The sequence below is a fragment of the Piliocolobus tephrosceles genome, chromosome 4 (genome assembly GCF_002776525.5).
Source record: "Piliocolobus tephrosceles isolate RC106 chromosome 4, ASM277652v3, whole genome shotgun sequence".
Taxonomy (NCBI): domain Eukaryota; kingdom Metazoa; phylum Chordata; class Mammalia; order Primates; family Cercopithecidae; genus Piliocolobus; species Piliocolobus tephrosceles.
The window spans coordinates 95,021,237-95,033,570 of record NC_045437.1 but is presented as its reverse complement, the minus strand read 5'-3'; the positions used below and the strand labels follow the sequence as shown (position 1 = coordinate 95,033,570).

The following is a 12,334-nucleotide window of genomic DNA, read 5'->3' as shown; positions in this document are numbered from 1 at the left end:
CCTGGGTTCCAACAATTCTGCTGTCTCAACCTTCTGAGTAGCTAGGACTACAAGCACATGCCACCATGCCCCACTAATTTTTGTATTTTCAGTAGAGATGGGGTTTCACCATGTTGGTCAGGCTGCTCTCAAACTCCTGACTTTAGGTGATCCATCTGCCTCTGCCTCCCAAAGTGCTGGGATTATAGGCGTGAGTCACTGCACCCAGTCAGTAGTATCTTTATAGCAGTATGAAAACTGACTAACACACAGGGATCCATATATTCACTAAAGCTTCTTATGTATAAGACACATAGATATAGATACATAGATAACCACATACTGTCTTTTTCTCTCACTTTCTCTCCTCCAAATACAATACTTCATTCTAGTTGACAGCTCTAACAAATAAGCTTTTCTCATGTAGATACTGTAAAAGAAAGCTATAAGAGTTATAAAAAGCAATTACATTTGTGTTCCAATAATAAGCAGAATCATTGCATTTTGTAGACAATCTTCTCTTGATGCAGTCCTCATTCAATTTCTAAATATAGATGTGTTCAGCTCCTCAGTCCATACTGCCTGTTTAATCTTATTGAGCATTCATGTAATACTTCATTCTTCAACAATCTGAAGAATTGAGTAAGTACTAAAGCAGAGCAACAACGTTATAACGCAAACGACTTCTATTAAAAAACTGTAAGGATGTTTGAACAATCAAACAAAAAATAGTGAATTATGATGATATCTTAACAATGTGTTAAACAAGTAACTCTAGTTCTAAGTAACCACAGGGATAAAATATTGAAAGGAGAGAAACAAGACTGAAATGAATGAATGGCTTTTAGCTTTGCTGAATCCTAGGACTTATGAAGTCTAGTACTTACTTCCAGCCTTTGACTCCCTCATCTCCCTCACCTACCTCATACATCCATTTCTATCAAGGATTATATTTTGATATTGGGCTCAAAACTAAAGGGTCAGCTTTACCTTTAATTCCTAGGATTTAACCCTAGTTTGAGTCAAATGTCTAGCATCACATATGGTAGCCCGTCATTGGGATAATTCATCCAACAACCAGGCATTTTGACAATAAAAAATGACTGAAAAATGCACCTACACTTAAGGCACTCAGCCTCTGGAGGGAGGAGGGGAAGTAATAATACATAACCACAATTCATAGTGATTCATGTTGTAATTCATGTTCATGCAAAATGATGGGATCAAGAAAAAGAGTTGGGAACTTATCCTGCTATGACACAGAAACTGATGAGTTATTCTTGAATGATAGTAAGAGTTCTCTAGCAGAAGAAACGATTCTATTTGAGGAAAGATCATGTGCAGTGTGCATAGACAAAGGAGGATGCAGTAATCATATTTGTTTTACAAATGAGAAACTGGAGGTAGTTCGGGAGAGCAGCTGAAATATGACATTGGAGACAGTAAGATGGATAAAGGAGTATTTCAAAAGTCTAGACAAAAGATTTTCATGGTTAGAATTTAGTCAATGGATTGGACATGAAGAAAGACAAAGACTAGAAGTGAAATTTTTTTGAGAGACAGGACAAAGTACTTGAAGAATTAAATGTCAGACTCATGAGAGAAGAAGAAGTCAGAATTGATTTGAGATGGCTAACATGTTAGGCTGGATGAATTATAATGTCCTTATTACTGAAAAAGAATATAGGAAAATAAACATCTTTGATAGGTACTGATTTGTTTTTCTAAGACCACCAGAGTGGGCACAAAAGAACCAGCGAGTAGGCAAGGCTAAAAGCAAAACTGCAAATTTATTCTTTGGTCATCTAGCTTCAGGGACCCGAGCTGGGGGAAGCGGGGGGGAGGTTCCTAATACAGTCCCGACAAGAGTGGGGGCTGAGAAAGCCCGCCCCCGGCGCATCTGCTGGGAGTGACTTTTCTAGGAGTGGAAGGGCAATTGGCGGGGCACGGGCATGTCGGGGGAGGGGAGGCGCTCCGCAGGTGCCACCAGGTAAATCTTGGTCTCCTCGAATTGACATCACCTGGTGCATGCCTATTAATCTGCACCATCCCGGGCGTCAGCTGCATTCTCGCACACACGGGAAGAGTTGGTGGTGAAGAAGAACCTGGAAGTGCACCATCCTGCCTCCGTTCCTCCAAACAGGTACAAATTTGGTTTTGAGTATGCTTGGTTAAGATGCCTGAAAATAACCTGGTGCCTGACTAACAGGTGAAGATACTCAATAGAAACTGGAAGTGTGAGTCTTAAATGAGTTGGGGGCTGAAGAGAACATGTTGATACTCATTAGTATAATTATCCATGTCAAAATCCCAGGCTTCATTACTCATAAGCAGAAAATAGCTTGATCCTTTCTTTTCACTGCCCTTTAAAACTCTCACAAAGAGCTGTTTCCTAACCACTTGTATAACATCTTCAACAGATCCTTCTCTGCATAATTCCTTATTATAAAAACGACTGTGGTTATTTTTTTTTATTTTCAAGAATAGTTTTAGTCCACTAAATACAATGAGGAGTCTAGATAATTCTCAAAACCTGGCTTTCATGTAACCTCAGAGCTCCTCTTTTCTCCCTCTTGGGATGGATTGTAAAAAATCTACCCATCTTGCAGTTCTCTTCCTCTTTCCTGCCCCTTCCCAGGATTGAAGGGAGAAAAAGAAGGAAAAGAAGTGAGAGCTGATCCCAAAAAAGTGGAAGTATTCTACAGGGATATATGTTTCAGGGTGAGGACTGAAATGAAACCATTTGATCTGAGAGTTATCTGGGTACTGGTGATATTGGTGAGTAAAATTTAGGGTTAATTCAGTTTCATTAAATGAGATACTTTGAAGGGAAGAAAAAAGAGAGATAAGTTATGACCAAATAAAAAGCATTGTTTGATCTGACATGGGGAAGTACTGAGTACGTTTGGAGATAGTTCACATAGTCAGACCAATGGTTTTTCTTCCTAGTCCCAGAGAGGAGCTCACACCCGGTGCCTCATATCACATAACTATGCTTGTTCTATGCTTCCTCTCCCAAGCTTTTATTTCAGTAGCTTTCCTCACACCTATAATCACAGATAGGTCTGAAGAGAACTTGCTAGTGAGTGGGATTGTGGTACAGTGATAAGGACCTTTCTGTTGACATGATTACCTAAGTATCACCTCAACCATTGCAGCCCTCACTTTCTCAGGCACCTACTGAGATACTTTCATACTTTATCATGGGACTTCACCTACTTGGTAACTTTTTGTCTGGGTTGTTCTACATATTGTCATATATTTTGTCACTGGGCTTGGACTAAGAGTTGAGACGGTCAGTTCTGTCAATGCCAGCCCACTTCTAACCTAGTCTTTTCCTGCCTTTTCTGCACTGCTAAAGATTGAAGCCAGATCTAAAGATAATGGGCTGCCATGCTCAGTAGATGTTCCCTGACAACATCAAAATAAATATTAAAGACTTCGTGTCTGTATATCTGCTATCCTTCAGCAGCTAAACCAAGCTCAACGTACTTTTGAAAGTGTCTCTGACTTTCATCTTTTTAATTGTTTATACCCTAATGTATTGAGGAAAAAAGTTATATTTTTAAAATTCTCATATAACCCAGCTCAAATAAGGATGTTACCTAATTAAAGCAAATTGTCTTATACTTTTCAAGCATAACTCCCTTTGGGTAGAACTTAAACATTTTGTTATCATTAATTACTGTATACAAAAAAAGACATAAGTAAAAAATTCAACACCACATTTGTGTGCTTTTTTTTTTTTTTTAAAACAAATTTAATTGATTATTTTAAAAAGGCTAATTGCCTAGGAAATAGATCTTTGGAAATAGTAAAATATCAACTTTTTTTCTCCTTTGATAAATATTGATGGAAAGAAAATGAATGATAATTGTGTTGCTTACTAAATATCAAGTACCTAATGAAATTCAGCATCCTTTATTATTCTGTCATCTGTGAATTCTGGTCAGGGCTATTGCTCCTGGTAGGTCTCCATCAGCTTTATGACTTTCCCACAGACATGTAATATTGCAAATAAAATACTTTTCTTATTAACTGTTGCCATAATTAAGAATAACGATGGGCTGTGAAGCAGCCTGAGGTTTGTATTACTAGATATTTGTTATAATATTCTGCTGTTTCCTTTTGTTTTTCTATCTTGTCACATTCTAGGATCCTAGAAAAATGATTTGTCTGTGAATATATAATTTGAAATGTATAGGCTTACCTATGCATGTTCTAAAACACATTCAAAAACTGCTCATCTAGAAAGTAGATTTGTACAGATATTTTTATTCCTAAATATTGCTGGTTCTTGCTTTTGGTGTTTTAGTGTCTCTTCTTTTCTTTAAAATGCTTCAACTACTCTTCCCTTCCATTGCTTACAGTAGATTACTTAGGATTATATGAAAATAGTGAATTATATGAAATTATATTCTCACATTTATGAGCAGTTTGGCTGAATTTTTTCATCTTACTGTGAAGTTAAATAATGCACATCAAGTAAGATAGAATAAATCAACAAAGATTTTTGCAAATAAGTAGTGTTTTGATTTGTTTTCTTTGAATTAAAAAAAAAATGCTATAGTTCTATGACATGCCAAGTCATAGGTGCTGTCCAGCCTGTGTGAGCTAGTTTTCCCCCGGTGAGGTATCTGTGCTGGCTCCAAACAGCTATGCCAAGGTGGGTTTAGGGTGGCCTAGTACCAAACATGGACACCTGACTGTCTTTGCCACAAGGCACCTTCAATTATTAGGAAATGCTGGCTCAATAAATATTTTGATCGTTGTGTCCAATACACTCTCATCCTCTTCTCTTTCTTGTACTTCTGTCCTTATCATCACTTCCCAGGCTCCCAGAACCCCTTTCCTGATCTCTTTATTCACTGCCTATCTCTTATTTCCTTCAGATATTCTTATAAAAAAGTTGTTGCTTAATACAATTAAATAATGGTAAAATAGATTATTAAATTTTTTTTAGAGTCTAGAGTGTAGCTATACATTTTTGTATGTTAGCAAAGTTTATTTCTATATTTCATTCAGGATTCTATTCAGAAAAAAAGCATTCCCTGGTGATCCTATTGTGGTAAACATAAAACTGTGCCACCCAGATCCCATTCCAGGGAAGAACATGCTGCTGAGCTGTTGGAAGTACAATCAGTGGAAAACCTTGGTCTGTCAGCAACTTCAAGGTTTGCCTCCTTTGCAGAAATGGCCCATTCAAAGTCATGCTCTTCCTGTAGCAGTCTACATTCATCCACTGAGTGAGGCAGAGATAAAAAAGGACTGATAATTTTCAACCCACAGGGGCATTAATGAGCAACAGAGGCATTAATGAGCAATACCTGCTCCAGAGCTCCACAGTGGGTTCTCAGAAGGTGTGTCTTGCCTGCATCACAGCTTGACTCCTTCCACTATTCATTTTTTCTTCTTTTCCTTTTACTTCACAGCATTAAAAACAAATACAAATTTTGAACTCCGAACTCTGTCTCAGTACCTGCTTAGTACGTCACAGAACCTAGAGTGGGATACCTACCTGAAACTATTTCCTGTTACTTCACCTCCTCCTTGTCGAGCATACATATGTTTTCATAGCAACTAAGGCAAGGCTGTGTATTTACTTGTGGTTTTTTGTTTGTTTGTTTGTTTTGTTTTTTTTTTTGACGGAGTCTTGCTCTGTCGCCAGGCTGGAGTTCAGTGGCGCGACCTCAGCTCACTGCAGCCTCTGCCTCCCAGATTCAAGCAATTCTCCTGCCTCAGCCTCCCAAGTAGATGGGAGTACAGGTGCACGCCACCACGCCCAGCTCATTTTTGTATTTGTAGTAGAGACGGGATTTCACAATGTTGGGTAGGATGGTCTCAATCTCTTGACCTCGTGATCTGCCTGCCTCGGCCTTCCAGAGTGCTGGGATTACAGGTGTGAGCCACTGCACCCGGGCTTATTTACTTTTTTGTTTGTTCATTTATTGCTCTGTGTGGGCAAGGACTCACCCCTGTTGTTCATTGTCATATTTGTATTCCAAGAACATAAATTACCGCCTGGCACATAAAAAGTGTTCCATAATACATGAGGGCTCAAGGAATTAGGCATACTGGGGCTGGCCAACCATCACTTCCAACATTCTCCTGTAGAAAAAAATATTTTTGAATTGGTATATATTGCTGAAATTCAATGTACTTTTAAAATTAGAGATGGCCAGAGTATACTGATTAAAATCCAACTAGTTAAAGAATTCAAAGTATTTCTACCTTTTGGAGACTTGTATATTACGAAAGAATGAGATGTTCTTTTCTTTTATTCTGTAAAAGATAAGTGTATCAGACCTTTGGCCATCCGGTTCATCTTTGCATCATTAGTCATGATGAATAGTGTACTTACAAAGGCAATTATATTATGTGTGATTTGGATCTTGATAGAAGAAGATAAATTAGCTATATGTTTAGGTAACATTACAGCCAGCATTACATCTGGAAAAGAGCTCCACCTTGAACAGCATCTAGGCCAGTCAAATCACCATCACGCCAGTCTCTTTAATAACATATTCAGTAGTTAACGCTGCTTTCATGTTTTCTAACTGCCTGCCCTTGGTGAATTTGATAGCCCTGAGTCACTTAGAGTCTCTTAAGTCAGAATTGATTCATTTACATCTTATTTGCATAACAATCTTGTATACACTTAGATGAATACTAAGATGGCAACAACAGCACTCTCATTAATTACTCATGTACAAATGGTACAGAATACGCGGTGCTCAAGAAATGGTATTAAAATTCTTAACATCAAAAGCCGGTAGATAAAATAGCCACATAACCACTTTTTTTTTTTTTTAAAGAAACCTTTAAAACTGTGTGTATTTTCTTGTTTAAGGATTTTAATTTAATGTGGCATACAGTTTCTCATAAATCAGCATTCCTTTTGTCACTCCCTCTGTATTTTCATTATTTCTGATTCATTTTCTTCTTCTTTTCTACTTTGTTAGTTTCTGTTTTCTCTTTTGTCTCTTAGCTTTTTCTCCTACAGCTGGCTTCATGTTTTTTTCTTCAGTCTCCTTTTCCCTCTTATTCTTCATTTTTCCTTCCCAAATATGAATAACAAAGAGTAAAAAAGAGAGAGAGGTATTAATGAACAGATTGGTAGTGGAGTAGCCATATACAACTGTATTCCATAATATATTTCACAAGATATTTATTTAATTTTATTTTACTGTGCTCTTTTAAAAAGTACTTTCATATTTAAATAACTATGCTACCTTTTTATTTTTGTGCGGGGATGTTTTGTACAAAGGGTGGCTGGATGCAATGAGATAAAGGTTCAAGGATAAGGAAGACGAACAGAGATAGAGAGAAGAACAAGTTCACCGCAATGCTTGCTTGCATATGTGCTGTAATATTTTCTGTGAACAAAACAAAACTGAATAATAATTTTAAAATCCCATTACATCTAGCCCTTCATATAGAAAAATAATTGGATTTTAAACTTTGTATTCCCAATTAGACTCTGCTGCTAACTCTCTGTATATCACTGACTTTCTTCTTCACCATTATTAACGTAAAGTTAATGGAATCTTAGAAATGAAAGAAAATTTTCAATTAGCCTTATAATCACAATTTACAGGTGAGGAAACTAAGACTAATATTTTCAATATTCTAGTAGAAAGACCCAGAACATTGCCTCATCTGATCTACAGATTTCATAAGATTTTCGTAGTTATGCAATAGAATGATTAACAACATGATAAATGGAACATTTCTGCCAAGTTTATGTCTCAGCTCTGCCATTTATCAGTTGTGAGACCTTGGGCCAGTAAACGTATCTCTCTATACCCCACTTTCCTTATTTGTAAGATGGAGATGGCAGTTATCATATATGCTACTTTTGATGACCATACGGTAGTTGTACTTCTGTAGTAGTCACTATATTCCTGAAATTAGTAAGAGCTGTATACGCGCAGCTACTATTGTTACCTCCAAACCTACTTCTGCTCATGCAATTCCTCTTTAAGTGAATAAATTAACCAGAAAAGTTGAATTAACCTATTCCCCTCTCTTTACTTCAACTCCACATTCACTCACGCCCAACACTGCTCCACTTCAAAGCCATATAATTTTCACCTTGATTATCAAAAGCATCCCTATGGCTCTTCTGTGTCTCCTGCTCCATCCTGCTGAAAACGCAGCAATTTTTAAAGGAAAAACTTACCATGCTACCCTTCTGCTTCAGAAATAATGCTAACATTTGTTGAGTAGCTCCAATATGTCCCACACTACATAGCTCTAGTCTTCACTGCTACATAGCTCTAGTCTTCACTCCTTCTCTGACAGTTAAGCATTTTTACCCCCATTTTACTGAAGAGAGTACTGAGAGCCAGAAATGCCAAGTAAGGTATACAAGGTTACATAACTGGTAAGTCTCAAAGTCACAGTTGGAGCTAAGTCTGCTCCCATCCAGAGCTTATGCAACAAACATACTGTTTTCTCATCACCAACAAGATGCAAATCTAAGCAATCTGGCAGGCAGAAAAAGACTCTCTGGACTGATTCTTTATTTATGTCTTTGGATATATATATATTTTGTTTTTGGGTTTTGTTTTTATTTTAAAGAGGAGTCTCGCTCTGTCGTCCAGGCTGGAGTGTAGTGGCATGATCTCAGCTCACTGCAACCTCCTCCTCTCAGGTTCAAGTGGTTCTCCTGCCTCAGCCTCCTGAGTAGCTGGGATTACAAGTGTGTGCCACAACGCCCAGCTAATTTTTGTATTTTAGTAGAGACGAGGTTTTGTCATGTTGACCAGGCTGGTCTCGAACTCCTGACCTCAGGTGATCTTCCTGCCTTGGCTCCCCAAAGTGTTGGGATTATAGGCATGAGCCACCGTGCACAACCTTCAGATCATTTTTCAAAAGGCCGTCCAATGTTCTTATTATACTGAATTAGTTCTGTACTTATAGCCTTGAATGGGGCATTATTTCTCAAGGCTCTGTGCCTTAGTTAACACATACTACTTTCCCTGTCTGACATTCTCCTCTGCTTTGTCTGCTCAACTTCAGAAAGCCATTCTGACCACCTTGTCAGGGTTATGAACTGTAACTCCATGATCTGTATCAAGAGATAGAAAAAGATTGCTAAGTACAAGAGTGGAAAGATAGATGAATTTATATGTTAATTATTATACTTAAAGCATCTCTATTTTTCTCCTGTTCTGTCAAATTTTGAGATTTGTTACAAGTTCTCATACTGATTGTAATTTATAAAATCTCTATATTTTTTCCTTTAAATAGGGTAAAACTCAGATTGTTTGTGGCTAAAACTCAGATTGTTTGTGGCATAAAAGATTATGATTCCAATTTTTCACTGATTGTGTCTGTATTAGTCTGCTCTAAAGAATGGCCAGAGGCAGGGATTTATCAAGGAAAGAGGTTTAATTGACATAGTTCAGTGTGGCTGGGAGGCCTCAGGAGACTTACAATCAAGGTGGAAGGCAAAGAGGGAACAACGCGCCTTTTTCACATGGTGGTAGGAAGGAGGAGTGCTGAGCGAAGGGGAAGAGCTCCTTATAAAACCATCAGATCTCGTGAGAACCCAATATCATGAGAACAGCATGGAGGAAACTGCCTCCATAATCCAATTACCTCCATCTGGTCTCTCCCCTGACACATGGGATTTATGAGGATTATAATTCAAGAGGAGATTTGGGTAAGGACACAAAGCCTAACTGATAGTGTCTAATATATATCTTTAGTATTACATTTTACTTTTCCTCCACTATTTCTTTTTATTTGTTGGTTTCATTTATATAAATTCTCTTATCATAACATTAAGATTGTTTAAAATTGTTTTTCACCTTATTTTACTATTTGTTATATTCTATTATCTTTGCTTCCTCTTTGTCATTTTCTTTTTGTGGAGTACAGTGGCACAACTACATCTCACTACAGTCTCAAACTCCTGGACTCGAGCAGTCATCCTGTCAGCCTCTTCAGTACTCCCTCAGTTGGGACTACAGGCATATGCCACTATGTCTGGCTAATTTTCAAAAATTTTTTGTAGACACAGCGTATTGTTATATTGCCCAGGCTGGTCTCAAACTCCTTGCCTTAGGCAATTCTCCTGCCTCAGCCTCCCAAGTGTTAGGATTACTGGTTAACCACTGCACCCAGCTGGAATTAATACTTTTAAAAAGTTTCATTACCCCTTTTACCATTAACATAAAGTACTAACTAATTTCAATTTGCTGAAAGTTAGATTTTTATTATTAGGTTTTACTTAAATTAATATTTTCTATTAAATACCTCGAAAATTCCAACTAATCACTTTATTCATGCACACCATTCAATCCAAGAGTAAATATTTAGCATCCCAAGGAAATTTTGCCTAATACTAAAAGTTTCCATCCCATCAGTAAGTGGAAAACTGGGCAATTTGCTTTTACTAATTTTGTTTAATATGAAAAATGTAAATAATACTTACACTTTTGGCCAAGGTGAAATTAAAGGGAGTAGATTTAACCTCTTACCTGAAACAAATAAAAAAACACACACACATCCAAGAATAGATTTTAAACAATGGTTTGAAAAGATGGGAAGCTAGGAAATGCAGGACAGTGATCTATAAGGGGTAAAAACATGAGATGAGCTATATAATTATCTCAGCTTACTACCTGGAGACAGTTTTCAAAACATGATGAGAAACTCAAGCAAGACCAGAAAGTCTTCCTAAATCAAAGAGACAGAATTGGGAAGTTAAGGAGGACTATGTAGTTAGAATTTGCAGCAGAATACCAGAAAGGAAAGAAATACACAGAGATAGAATTTCAGATATCCATAGTTCTCCCTCAACTCTATCAGCTGAACACTTATAAAGTCATTCATGCTGGAAAATTAATCAAGGCTGGGAAATTAACCTTTGAAAGGATTAGATGGAACTATCTTTAACACACAAATATGTAAATCATTCCTTTTACCACCAGCAAAAGTGAAAAACAGCATCAGGTAGCCTTTTTAGAAGGGTTTTACATCAGTAATGACACAAAATCTGCCCTTTTTAAAATGCTGCTTTTCTCCTGTTTGGTGTGAGTTAACAGCAAGACCCAAAGGGATAAAACTTTTTCCAAGTGACTTAGCTACATCTAAGAATTAAGCTTAAGAATGTTTATAGGAATTACAAATATAACCAAATCGAATAAGATAAGATGCACAGTATCTATAACTCATCTAAAATTACCATAAGTGAAAAGAAGCAGAAAAATGTAACTCAGCAAGAGGAAAAAAAATCAACAAATTAAAAGAACTCAGAAACTATTCAGATGATAAAATTAGTAGAAAAGAAAATCAAACCAGTTTTTAAAATGACATTCTATATATTCAAGAAGCCAGAAGAAAGGTTGAACATTAGAGATGTAAAATATATAAGAAAGACCCAAATCAAATTTCTGAAAATAAAAACTAAAATGTCTAAGAAAAAAAACAACAACACACACATATATCATATGATATTGAGGGCATAGGAGATATTACAGAATAAGAAATTAATAAGCTTGAAGATATAGCAAGAGAAACATCAAAAGTAAACACAAGGAAAATAAAACTGAACAGAGTATCAGAGAGTTGTGGAATAAGTTTATATGGCCTAATAATATATGTGTAATTGGAATACCAAAACAAGACAAAAGGAAAAGATGAAAGCACATAAAAATATGTGAAAAAATAAGATCGGAACATTTTCCTAATGAACTTCAAGCAGAATAAAGTTGAATAAAATAACAATGAGGCCCACCATAATCAACTTCACCCTAAGCCTTTGCTTAAGGTGGGGCTCGCCACACTAGACAGTTAGATTGGTGGCTGGCCATACCAGATAGTCTAACCATGTGATTTAGGATGGCAGTTGGCCACTCCAGAGTGGGGGCTTTTGGTCACATGGTTCAATTTAAAGGAAAATCGAGTTCAAGCACATGGGAAATCAATCAATCAATTAATTAAGCCTACATAATAAAGACTCAATAAAAATCTCTCAACATCAAAACTTCAGTAAACTGCCCTGGTTTGGTTGATGTGATAAATATATCGCCATAAGAATGAAATTAAACATCTCTTTGAAGTCTATATTGCTCCAAATAATATTTAGAGTATTATAACTAACTCTTAACATCGCATAATCTGAGAAAAAAATTCAAACTGATGTGCAATTATTGTGAACTAGAGGTAAATGACATAAGTCTCCTGGTGGTATAAAAATCACAGGTAGAAATGCTTAGTTTGAATGTAATAACATTGATATAATAATATTTTTCAATATAATAATATTATTCAAACAATATTCAGTATAATAATACTATTTTGAATTTGAAAATCAATTCAATATAATAATATTATTTTGAAT

The 12,334-nt window shown here is 36.5% G+C and overlaps 1 long non-coding RNA gene across 1 annotated transcript in view; it reads left to right on the top strand.

Moving 5' to 3' along the window:
- Positions 1 to 5,441, top strand: part of LOC111542697 — a 63,200-nt gene extending 57,759 nt beyond the window's left edge. The window contains exon 5 of the long non-coding RNA XR_002731635.2: positions 5,005 to 5,441. This is a non-coding gene — a long non-coding RNA (uncharacterized LOC111542697). The remainder of the gene's footprint in view (positions 1 to 5,004) is intronic.
- Positions 5,442 to 12,334: the final 6,893 nt, after the last annotated feature.